The following is a 12,526-nucleotide window of genomic DNA, read 5'->3' on the forward strand; positions in this document are numbered from 1 at the left end:
GCCGGCGCCAGAGGTGAGCACGCCCTCCTCCTCCTCCCCTACCTCTGCCTAGCTAGGGTTCTTAGGGTTAAATTTCAGAGTTCATCTAATTAGTTAGGGTTCATCAAATTAGATGCTAATTATGGCAGTAGTTGTTAAATAGAATTAGTTTTAGAGTTCATCGAATTAGCTAGGGTTAAATTTTAGAGTTCATCAAATTAGTTAGGGTTAAATTTTAGAGTTCATCAAATTAGTTAGGGTTAAATTTTAGAGTTCATCAAATTAGTTAGGATTCATTAAATTTTAGAGTTCATCAAATTAGTTAGGGTTAAATTTTAGAGTTCATCAAATTAGTTAGGGTTCATTAAATTTTAGAGTTCATCAGTTAGGGTTAAATTTTAGAGTTCATCTAACTAGTTTTTGTTACTATTTTTAGTAAGTGTTTAATAGAATTAGTAAGAAAATTGATATAACTAGTTGAACTAGTTTATTTTTATTCATAGTAAGTGCTTAATTGAACTAGTTGAGTTAATACAACTATTTTATTTTTAGTACAAAAATTAATAGAACTAGTTTACCTTTTTAGTTAAAGCAATTGTTCCCGCATTGACGTTGACGATGCCTATCCCGCATCCTCGTCGTCGAGTCGGCGGAGGACACCTGCGTCACCAGATGGGTCATGTCCGGGACTGGGCTCCGCCGGGGTGGTACTGGGAGGCGCTACCTACCGGGGGGCCCAGGTTGGTGAGGAGTGAGCCCGTCGTTGACCCGAACCTTCTTTGGTGGCGGTCGCGTGGGCCAGTGACGGGCCAGAGGCTCGAGGACCCCGCGGAGGTGGTGCGTCACCGTGTCAGTGAGGAGGACGCACACGTCCGTCGCTACTTGTTTGCGTTGGAGCACAGGTTCTCCAATACCTGGCAGGTTCTCCAGGGATCTCACTAGAGCTATGATCCCGTGATGGTTCCTTCTCTGTGGGTGTCCACCGCCCGCGCCGATACCCGTCGTGTGCTAGGGTTTTAGTTGTATTAGTGATGTTATATGTATGACACTATTTGGGATGTATTAGTGATAATATTCGATGATGTACAGATGCATGAGATGATTTACTTTTGCTTATTGAATGCATGCTAATTTGAGTCCTATAAGATATTTTGAAATGTATATCTTGTGTTGCTCAATATCCAAGTGGCCGGTCATGTTTGCAGGTTACACCTTCGAGTGGCCTATGTTTTGCCGGAGTGTTGATTCACTTCCGTTCCGACAAATTTTAGGCGCTCGATATGTCCTATTTTAGCAAAGGTCATGCCGGATTTTTCCGTGAATTTTGGCATTACTTGTGCCAGAATATGTAGGAAATATCGAGTGCCCCGGATTTGTGTGTTGAGTATCCTGGTAGTTGTCTTCGATCGATTTTCAATTAATGTTTTAACTATGAACATAGGAAATGTCTGATGACGAAAAAGATTTCGATATTTGCAAATACTGTGAAGACGAGCGTGGCCTGTGCGACGGAATCTTCCTAGATGATGATAGGCGCTTCAGCATCAAGCAGGACGAGAACTTCGAAGTGGATACAGTAAGTCACAACGACAAGTCTTTTTTCGTAATTAAGCATGACATATGCTTCATTTGCTTCAATTTATACTTTTTTGACTATTGTACTAGCATATCCCCTGCCATGCAAGAGTTTTTGTATTGGATAAGATATGTTTCAGTCATACTATGGAGGTAAAGAAAGTTTACTTGAAGACCGAGCATGGTTATATTTTCCATGCAAAATTATACAATTCAGATAACTACACCTATTTTGGATGCAAAACATGGCGAGCACTATGCAAGACTTATGCATTTGAGCCTGATATGGTTATCACCTTTGATTTTCGTCCAGAAGATGATATTGAAGGTAATACCGACATCTGGGTCGATGTGCAGACGCCTCCAATTATACCATTATGTAAGTTTCTCTACCATATTTATGTCTTTGATATTGTTTATTCAAAAATAGTTGACAACTAATTTGTATTGTCAGCTTATTTCGGTGCAAGCAAACATGTCCAGTGCTTGGTAGACAGGACCTACTACTGTTCCGAGGCTGAACTCAACTGCGAGGAGCTAAGTCATTATGTTTCATGACTTGAGGATCTTGATACTGTCAAGACAAATTTTCTTCCTGCATTTAGAAATGTTAGTATTGAAAACGTGCGACCAATAGTGTTCGTAATGAACTACGGTCACATCTATTTAGGAAGGATGGTAAGATTTTTACTATTTGTCCTCAATGCATCTTTTCTATACATTATTTTTGAAGCTAAACTTCATTGCTAAGTATGTTACCATACGATGTTCTTCAACAGGGACTCCCGATGAATGTTGTGCCTTATGGGATCGAGACTAAAGGTACCATGAGTATTATTAGATTACGGCCAAGATATCCTACAGATTACTTTAGTGCATTCAAGATTAGCGACGGATGCTTAATAGTGCAAGACTGGACCAAATGTGTGATGGAGAAGCGCAGAGAAGTACTAGGGGCAGCAAACAGATGCGCTACCCACGATTAGGAGACAGGTTCATTTGCATGCTCCAACTTGATCAAGGAGGAGAGCTACACATGTTTTATATTATTTTACCTAAGAGAGAGCAGCAGGAGTGATTACCTAGCTAGAAATGAGTTTGAGGATAATGATGTGCTACACTATTACTATGATGATAAAATAGCTAGTGTTGGTGGTAATGACTATGATGATTATTATTAGCTAGTGTTAGCGGTGATTAAATAAATACTGTTGGTGGTAATAACTATGATGATGATTAAATAGCTTGTGCTGGCGGATTAGATTCAAGTGGAGGCAACATGTGGTGCACATCGAAATTACTACTAGTCCAAACTAGATCAAGTTTGAATTAGTAGTATACTTTTGACATGCACCACATATTGCCTCCACTTGAACCTAATCCACCATCATTTGACACACTGTTATGGACATAATGATGTAAACCTCATAACTGGTATTGTACCAATATTTATCCTATGGCGCATAAATACACTAAAAATAAAAAAATTAAAAAAAAATACTAGTAGCGATGGCGAGAAAACACACTGCCATTAGTTACATTAGCAGTAGCGCGGGAGTGAACAAACGCTGCAGCTATTTGCCCTAGCAGTAGCGCGTGCGGGCACGCGTTACTGCTAAGCAATAGCTGTAGCGCCTTATTAGTAGCGCGCCTACCCGCGTTACTAGTGAGCACAAAACCCGTGCTGCTGCTAGCCTTTTTCCTAATAGTGTAAACCAAAACCTGCCACTCTAAAAGCTCTTCAAGTCTACCCAAAAAAATTAACTCTTCAAGACGACGGCGACTTAACGAAAGGGGGTCCATTGGGCTTAGTTTTTTCCTTCGTTTTCGGGCTTCTGTTTATTTATGTTACTGAAACTGAAATGTATTATTTTATTCTGTTTATTTATGTTACTAAAACTGAAATGTAGAGAAAGGCATTATTTTGTTCATGTTACTAAAACTACAATGATTTTTAAGGTGTTTAGAGTTTGTGCACAGAAAAGAAGGAGAGAGAAGAATGCTCCGACATGTGACGAACAAATACGAAAGACATGCAATATTACATATTGGTTGTCTATATACTCTCTCCGCCCGGAGAAACTTGTCCCAATCTTGTTTCTCAAATGAACTTGATGGTAGATACATCTATTTGACGGACAACCTTTTTCGGACAGAGGGAGTAGGACGTAAGAGCTGTCAATTCTTATAGAGAGGTGAAAATCAGATCAGTTAGAAGTACATAAGCACATAGAAATACTTAATATAAATTTAATTCCCCTGCTCTACATTCAGATATCGGATTAAATGAACGATGGCAATCAGATGAACATTCAGATAGTTTAAATGCAACAGTAGATCAAACAAGGATGGGATAAAGAAAAGGAAAACAGAGAAAACATGTACAAAACATGACATGGCATTAGATACTTGCTGCCACTGTCTGCTCGGACGCGAGGCTGCTACCCTCAGCCCCTCCACTGGATATCTTCTATTCCAACATAAAATAACCAACTATCTATTTTTCTCTAGCCCCCTCAAAAAAAAATCTATTTTTCTCTAGCCTTACAACCATGTCATATAAGCTAGAGGTTTAGGGGTTGTTGGAAGGATATAGCTCAATCTGCATTGGACACGGCTGCGTGTGTCTATATATAATATTCGGATGTTTGTGTAGTGATTTAATTAGGTTGACCCAGGTCTTCGTCTCCGTCTTCGTTTTTGTCGTCGTCGGAGCAGGTTCGACTTTGTCTTTGTCATCATCGGAGCAGGTTCATGTTCTTCTTTGTCGTCGGAGGAGGATGGAGGAGATTCATCTTCATTGCCGTCGGAGCAGATGAGGCGGAGCTGTCGGAGCTGAGAAGAATCTACAGTCCATGCACGCATGGAAAAAACCTGTGGATTCCCTTTTCCCAGTACGTTTGAGACAGGGGAGTGAGAGGTTGGGTGTAGCCAAAGGGTCATGTTAGCATTTCGTATTGTAGCACCATTCCATAGTCCATACATAGGAATATTATCATTCCTGTTGAGAGATACATATTTTGTTTTGCCTCCCCTTCGCCTTTCTCTTTGGCTTCACTCTCTCCTTCATGATCATGGCGTGCGTCGTACCGCTCGTATTGTTCGTTGGAACAAGCAAGTTTTCTACGCGGGTTATATACGCCAGATTGCTGTGTTTTGTAGAGAAATGACGAAAATGGCGCTCAGTTTCCATTCTGTTCTTACAGATCATGTTAGCATTTGGTATTGTAGTACCATCTCTATATGGTATAACACTACAATCACTACCAGAATTAACGTAGTTGCCGACGGCCAAATCTATGCCGACGGTACTCGTCGGCATAGATGGGCATACCCCGACGGCCCAGCTAAAGCCGTCGGCGTATGACCCTCTATGCCGACGGGGGCCGTCGGCATAGATCAGCCGTCGGCGTTGCTTTGAATATACCTACGGTGGCCGTCGGCATAGAGTAGGCCGTCGGCATACCGCGTGGGCCCGTCTACCCGGGCGGCGACGGCAGTTTGACGGCGTCAGGCTACGCCGACGGGCTAACGGTAGACGTCGGCATAGCTACGCCGATGGCCTAGCCGTCGGCATAGCTATGCCGACGTCATCAATCCGCGGCGCCACCACGTCATCGATCCGCGTCGTTCGCCGGTCCCGTGGGGTGGCATTTCTATGCCGACGGCTAGGCCGTCGGCATAGGCCTGGCCCATGGTTTTTGCCACGTCATCGATCCCCGCCCTACGCCACGTCATCGATCCACGGCTCTACCGTTCCGTGGCCGTAACTATGCTGACGGCCTTGCCGTAGGCATAGATTTCTAATAATATTTTATTTATTTTCTCTTTTTATTTTTTATTTTTCTCCAATACTAATTTCATTAACTTAAATGTACATAAAACATATATCGATTGCACCCCACACGGGCCTTCTTCCGTCGTGTCACGGAGAGGTTAGACGGGACGGGGTCCCGTGGGGGGTAGCAATGCCGCCAGGTGTTGCGGTGGGCGCTCCTACGGTTGTGGAAACGTGGTGGCAGGCGCAAGCACGCGGCTCCGGGGTGTGCCCCCCTCCCCCCTCACGGGCGTCGATGCCGCCGTGCCCCGGAGGTGGGAAAACGGCCACGTCAGGCCGACGCAGAGGGAATCTTGGGGTGGGTTGTGCCGGGACTGTGTTGGGGGTGTAGCTATGGCTGGGCTGTGACAACAAGGTGAGAAGGTCCACCGGTCAAACTACGTCCAGCGAAAGTCAAAGGGATAGATCTGACGGTCGTCTGTGTCAGGGTTAGACGGGACGGGGTACCTGGGGGTAGCAATGCCGCCAGGTGTTGCGGTGGCCCTCCTAAGGTTGTAGAAGCATGGTGGCAGGCGCAGGCACCCGGCACGCGGCTTGTATGAGGTCCCGGTGCGACGCTCCGGTGGCATTGCTACCCCCCTAGGGCCCCCGTCCCGCCTAACCCTGTAGTGTTTGACCACGGGATCTACCCCTTTGACTTTGCACGGACGGGCTTTGACCAGTGGACGTATTCACCCGGTTGTGTTAGGTCAGCCCATAGGAAAACTTTGGAGCAACATCCGGGCCAGACGCACGGCAAGATCCCCTCCGTGTAGACCCGACGCGTCCGTTCCCCCCTCCAGGTGCCGGCGGCGGCGCCGTCCGTGAGGGGGGGGGCACACCCCGGAGACGCGTGCTGCCTCTTCGGACATGCCACCACACCGTACGGCATGTATGAGGGCCCGATGCGACAATCCGGTGGCATTGCTAACCCTTTAGAGTTTGACCACGAGATCTAGCCCTTTGACTTTGCACTCACCGGGTCGCATACACACGGTAAACTAAAAATCCAAAAAACGTAATAATTGAATTTATTAAAAACTCCGGTATTCATCATGGAAAGGTCCACCGGTCAAACTACGTCCAGCGAAAGTCAAAGGGATAGACCCGACGGTCGTTTGTGTCAGGGTTAGACGGGACGGGGTACCTGGGGCTAGCAATGCCGCCAGGTATTGCGGTGGCCCTCCTAAGGTTGTAGAAGCATGGTGGCAGGCGTAGGCACCCAGCACGCGGCTTGTATGAGGTCCCGGTGCGACGCTCCGGTGGCATTGCTACCCTCCTAGGGCCCCCGTCCCGCCTAACCCTGTAGTGTTTGACCACGGGATCTACCCCTTTGACTTTGCACGCACGGGCTTTGACCAGTGGACGTATTCACCCGGTTGTGTTAGGTCAGCCCATAGGAACACTTTGGAGCAACATCCGGTCCAAACCCACGGCAAGATCCCCTCCGTGTAGACCCGACGCGTCCGTTCCCCCCCCTCCAGGTGCTGATGACGGGGCCGTCCGTGAGGGGGGGGGGGCACACCCCGGAGACGCGTGCTGCCTCTTCGGACATGCCACCACACCGTACGACATGTATGAGGGCCCGGTGCGACAATCTGGTGGCATTGCTAACCCTTTAGAGTTTGACCACGAGATCTAGCCCTTTGACTTTGTACGCACCGGGTCCCATACACACGGTAAACTAAAAATCCAAAAAATGTAATAATTGAATTTTATTAAAAACTCCGGTATTCATCATGGAAAGGTCCACCGGTCAAACTACGTCCAACGAAAGTCAAAGGGATAGACCCGACGGTCGTCTGTGTCAGGATTAGACAGGACGGGGTACCTGGGGGGTAGCAATGCCGCCAGTTGTTGCAGTGGCCCTCCTAAGGTTGTAGAAGCATGGTGGCGGGCGTAGGCACACGGCACGCGGCTTGTATGAGGTCCCGGTGCGACGCTCCGGTGGCATTGCTACCCCCCTAGGGCCCCCGTCCCGCCTAACCCTGTAGTGTTCTACCACGGGATCTACCCCTTTGACTTTGCACGGACGGGCTTTGACCAGTGGACGTATTCATCCGGTTGTGTTAGGTCAGCCCATAGGAAAACTTTGGAGCAACATCCGGGCCAGACGCATGGCAAGATCCCCTCCGTGTAGACCCGACGCGTCCGTTCCCCCCCTCTAGGTGCCGGCGGCGGCGCCGTTCGTGAGGGGGGGCACACCCCGGAGACGCGTGCTGCCTCTTCGGACATGCCACCACACCGTACGACATGTATGAGGGCCCGGTGCGACAATCCGGTGGCATTGCTAACCCATTAGAGTTTCACCAAGGGATCTAGCCCTTTGACTTTGCACGCACCAGGTCCCATACACACGGTAAACTAAAAATAAAAAACGTAATAATTGAATTTATTCAAAACTCCGGTATTCATCATGGAAAGGTCCACTGGTCAAACTACGTCCAGCGAAAGTCAAAGGGATAGACCCGACGGTTGTCTGTGTCAGGGTTAGACGGGACGGGATACCTAGGGGGGGGGGTAGCAATGCCGCCAGGTGTTGCGGTGGCCCTCCTAAGGTTGTAGAAGCATGGTGGCAGGCGTAGGCACCCGACACGCGGATTGTATGAGGTCTCGGTGCGACGCTCCGGTGGTATTGCTACCCCCTAGGGCCCCCGTCCCGCATAACCCTGTAGTGTTTGACCATGGGATCTACCCCTTTGACTTTGCAAGGACGGGCTTTGACCAGTGGATGTATTCACCCGGTTGTGTTAGGTCAGCCCATAGGAACACTTTGGAGCAACATCCGGGCCAGACCCACGGCAAGATCCCCTCCGTGTAGACCCGACGCGTCAGTTCCCCCCTCCAGGTGCCGGCGGTGGCGCCGTCCGTGATGGTGGGGGGCACACCCCGGAGACGCGTGCTGCCTCTTCGGACATGCCACCGCACCGTACGGCATGTATGAGGGCCCGGTGCGACAATCCGGTGGCATTGCTAACCCTTTAGAGTTTGACCACGAGATCTAGCCCTTTGACTTTGCACGCACCGGGTCCCATACACACGGTAAACTAAAAATCCAAAAAACGTAATAATTGAATTTATTAAAAACTCCGGTATTCATCATGGAAAGATCCACCGGTCAAACTACGTCCACCGAAAGTCAAAGGGATAGACCCGACGGTCGTCTGTGTCAGGGTTAGACGGGATGGGATACCTGGGGGGTAGCAATGCCGCCAGGTGTTGCGGTGGCCCTCCTAAGGTTGTAGAAGCATGGTGGCAGGCGTAGGCACCCGGCACGCGGATTGTATGAGGTCCCGGTGCGACGCTCCGGTGGTATTGCTACCCCCCTAGGGCCCCCGTCCCGCCTAACCCTGTAGTGTTTGACCACGGGATCTACCCCTTTGACTTTGCACGCACGGGCTTTGACCAGTGGACGTATTCACCCGGTTGTGTTAGGTCAGCCCACAGGAACACTTTGGAGCAACATCCGGTCCAAACCCACGGCAAGATCCCCTCCATGTAGACCCGACGCGTCCGTTCCCCCCACCTCCAGGTGCCGATGACGGGGCCGTCCGTGAGGGGGGGGGGGGGCACACCCCGGAGACGCGTGCTGCCTCTTCGGACATGCCACCACACCGTACGGCATGCATGAGGGCCCGGTGCGACAATCCGGTGGCATTGCTAACCCTTTAGAGTTTGACCACGGGATCTAGCCCTTTGACTTTGCACGCACCGGGTCCCATACACACGGTAAACTAAAAATCTAAAAAACGTAATAAGTGAATTTATTAAAAACTTCGGTATTCATCATGGAAAGGTCCACCGGTCAAACTACGTCCAGCGACAGTCAAAGGGATAGACCCAACGGTCGTTTGTGTCAGGGTTAGACGGGACGGGGTACCTGGGGCTAGCAATGCCGCCAGGTATTGCGGTGGCCCTCCTAAGGTTGTAGAAGCATGGTGGCAGGCGTAGGCACCCGGCACGCAGATTGTATGAGGTCCCGGTGCGACGCTCCGGTGGGATTGCTACCCCCTAGGGCCCCCGTCCCGCCTAACCCTGTAGTGTTTGACCACGGGATCTACCCCTTTGACTTTGCACGGACGGGCTTTGACCAGTGGATGTATTCACCCGGTTGTGTTAGGTCAGCCCATAGGAACACTTTGGAGCAAGATCCGGGCCAGACCCACGGCAAGATCCCCTCCGTGTAGACCCGACGCGTCCGTTCCCCCCCTCCAGGTGCTGGCGGCGGCGCCGTCCGTGAAGGGGGGGGGCACACCCCGGAGACGCGTGCTGCCTCTTCGGACATGCCACCGCACCGTACGGCAGGTATGAGGGCCCGGTGCGACAATCCGGTGGCATTGCTAACCCTTTAGAGTTTGACCACGAGATCTAGCCCTTTGACTTTGCACGCACCGGGTCCCATACACACGGTAAACTAAAAATCCAAAAAACGTAATAATTGAATTTATTAAAAACTCCGGTATTCATCATGGAAAGATCCACCGGTCAAACTACGTCCACCGAAAGTCAAAGGGATAGACCCGACGGTCGTCTGTGTCAGGGTTAGACGGGATGGGATACCTGGGGGGTAGCAATGCCGCCAGGTGTTGCGGTGGCCCTCCTAAGGTTGTAGAAGCATGGTGGCAGGCGTAGGCACCCGGCACGCGGATTGTATGAGGTCCCGGTGCGACGCTCCGGTGGTATTGCTACCCCCCTAGGGCCCCCCTCCCGCCTAACCCTGTAGTGTTTGACCACGGGATCTACCCCTTTGACTTTGCACGCACGGGCTTTGACCAGTGGACGTATTCACCCGGTTGTGTTAGGTCAGCCCATAGGAACACTTTGGAGCAACATCCGGTCCAAACCCACGGCAAGATCCCCTCCGTGTAGACCCGACGCGTCCGTTCCCCCCCTCCAGGTGCCGATGACGGGGCCGTCCGTGAGGGGGGGGGGGGCACACCCCGGAGACGCGTGCTGCCTCTTCGGACATGCCACCACACCATACGGCATGCATGAGGGCCCGGTGCGACAATCTGGTGGCATTGCTAACCCTTTAGAGTTTGACCACGGGATCTAGCCCTTTGACTTTGCACGCACCGGGTCCCATACACACGGTAAACTAAAAATCTAAAAAATGTAATAATTGAATTTATTAAAAACTCCGGTATTCATCATGGAAAGGTCCACCGGTCAAACTACGTCCAGCGACAGTCAAAGGGATAGACCCAACGGTCGTTTGTGTCAGGGTTAGACGGGACGGGGTACCTGGGGCTAGCAATGCCGCCAGGTATTGCGGTGGCCCTCCTAAGGTTGTAGAAGCATGGTGGCAGGCGTAGGCACCCGGCACGCGGCTTGTATGAGGTCCTGGTGCGACGCCCCGGTGGCATTGCTACCCCCCTAGGGCCCCCGTCCCGCCTAACCCTGTAGTGTTTGACCACAGGATCTACCCCTTTGACTTTCCACAGACAGGCTTTGACCAGTGGACGTATTCACCCGGTTGTGTTAGGTCAGCCCATAGGAACACTTTGGAGCAACATCCGGGCCAGACCCACGGCAAGATCCCCTCCGTGTAGACTCGACGCTTCCGTTCCCCCCCTCCAGGTGCCGGCGGCGGCGCCGTCCGTGAGGAGGGGGGGCACACCCCGGAGACGCGTGCTGCCTCTTCGGATATGCCACCACACCGTACGGCATGTATGAGGGCCCGGTGCCACAATCTGGTGGCATTGCTAACCCTTTAGAGTTTGACCACGGGATCTAGCCCTTTGACTTTGCACGCACCGGGTACCATACACACGGTAAACTAAAAATCTAAAAAACATAATAATTGAATTTATTAAAAACTTTGGTATTCATCATTGAAAGGTCCACCGGTCAAACTACGTGCAACGAAAGTCAAAGGGATAGACCCGACGGTCGTCTGTGTCAGGGTTAGACGGGACGGGGTACCTGGGGGGGGGGGTAGCAATGCCGCCAGGTGTTGGGGTGTCCCTCCTAAGGTTGTAGAAGTATGGTGGCAGGAGCTGGCTCAGGAGGTGGCTCAGGAGGTGCCCAATTATTTTCATTTGTCAACATATTATTCAATAGAATTTCAGCTTCATCCGGTGTTCTTTCCCTGAAAAGAGAACCAGCACAACTATCCAGGTAATCTCTGGAAGCATCGGTTAGTCCATTATAAAAGATATCAAGTATTTCAGGTTTCTTAAGAGGATGATCAGGCAAAGCATTAAGTAACTTGAGAAGCCTCCCCCAAGCTTGTGGGAGACTCTCTTCTTTAATTTGAACAAAGTTATATATATCCCTCAAAGCAGCTTGTTTCTTATGAGCAGGGAAATATTTAACAGAGAAGTAATAAATCATATCCTAGGGACTACGCACACAACCAGGATCAAGAGAATTAAACCATATCTTAGCATCACCCTTTAATGAGAATGGAAATATTTTGAGTATATAAAAGTAACGCGATCTCTCATCATTAGTAAACAGGGCAGCTATATCATTTAACTTAGTAAGATGTGCCACAACAGTTTCAGATTCATAGCCATAAAACGGATCAGATTCAACCAAAGTAATTATATCAGGATCAACAGAGAATTCATAATCCTTATCAGGAACACAAATAGGTGAAGTAGCAAAAGCAGGGTCGGGTTTCATTTTATCTCTAAGTGGTTCTTTGTTCCATTTAATTAATAACCTCTTAAGCTCATATCTATCTTTGCAAGCTAAAATAGCGGCAGAAGATTCCATATCAAAAAGATAGCCCTCAGGAATAACAGGCATATTTTCATCATCACTATCATCATCGTATTCAGATTCAATAATTTATTTTTCTCTAGCCCTAGCAATTTGTTCATCAAGAAATTCACTAAGGGGCACAGTAGTATCAGGCATAGAAGCAGTTTCATCATAAGTATCATGCATAGCAGAAGTGGCATCATCAATAACATGCCACATATCAGAACGAATAGTAGAAGCAGGTGTAGGTGTCGCAAACTTACTCATAATAGAAGGTGAATCAAGTGCAGAGCTAGATGGTAGCTCCTTACCTCCTCTCGTAGTTGAGGGATAGATCTTGGTTTTTGGATCTCTCAAGTTCTTCATAGTGTCCAGCAGATATAAATCCCAAGTGACTCAAAGAATAGAGCTATGCTCCCTGGCAACGGCGCCAGAAATTAGTCT

This window comes from Triticum urartu, chromosome 5A, assembly GCF_056163025.1.
Source record: "Triticum urartu cultivar PI428250 chromosome 5A, HENAU_Tu73, whole genome shotgun sequence".
In the NCBI taxonomy this organism is placed as follows: Eukaryota; Viridiplantae; Streptophyta; class Magnoliopsida; order Poales; family Poaceae; genus Triticum; species Triticum urartu.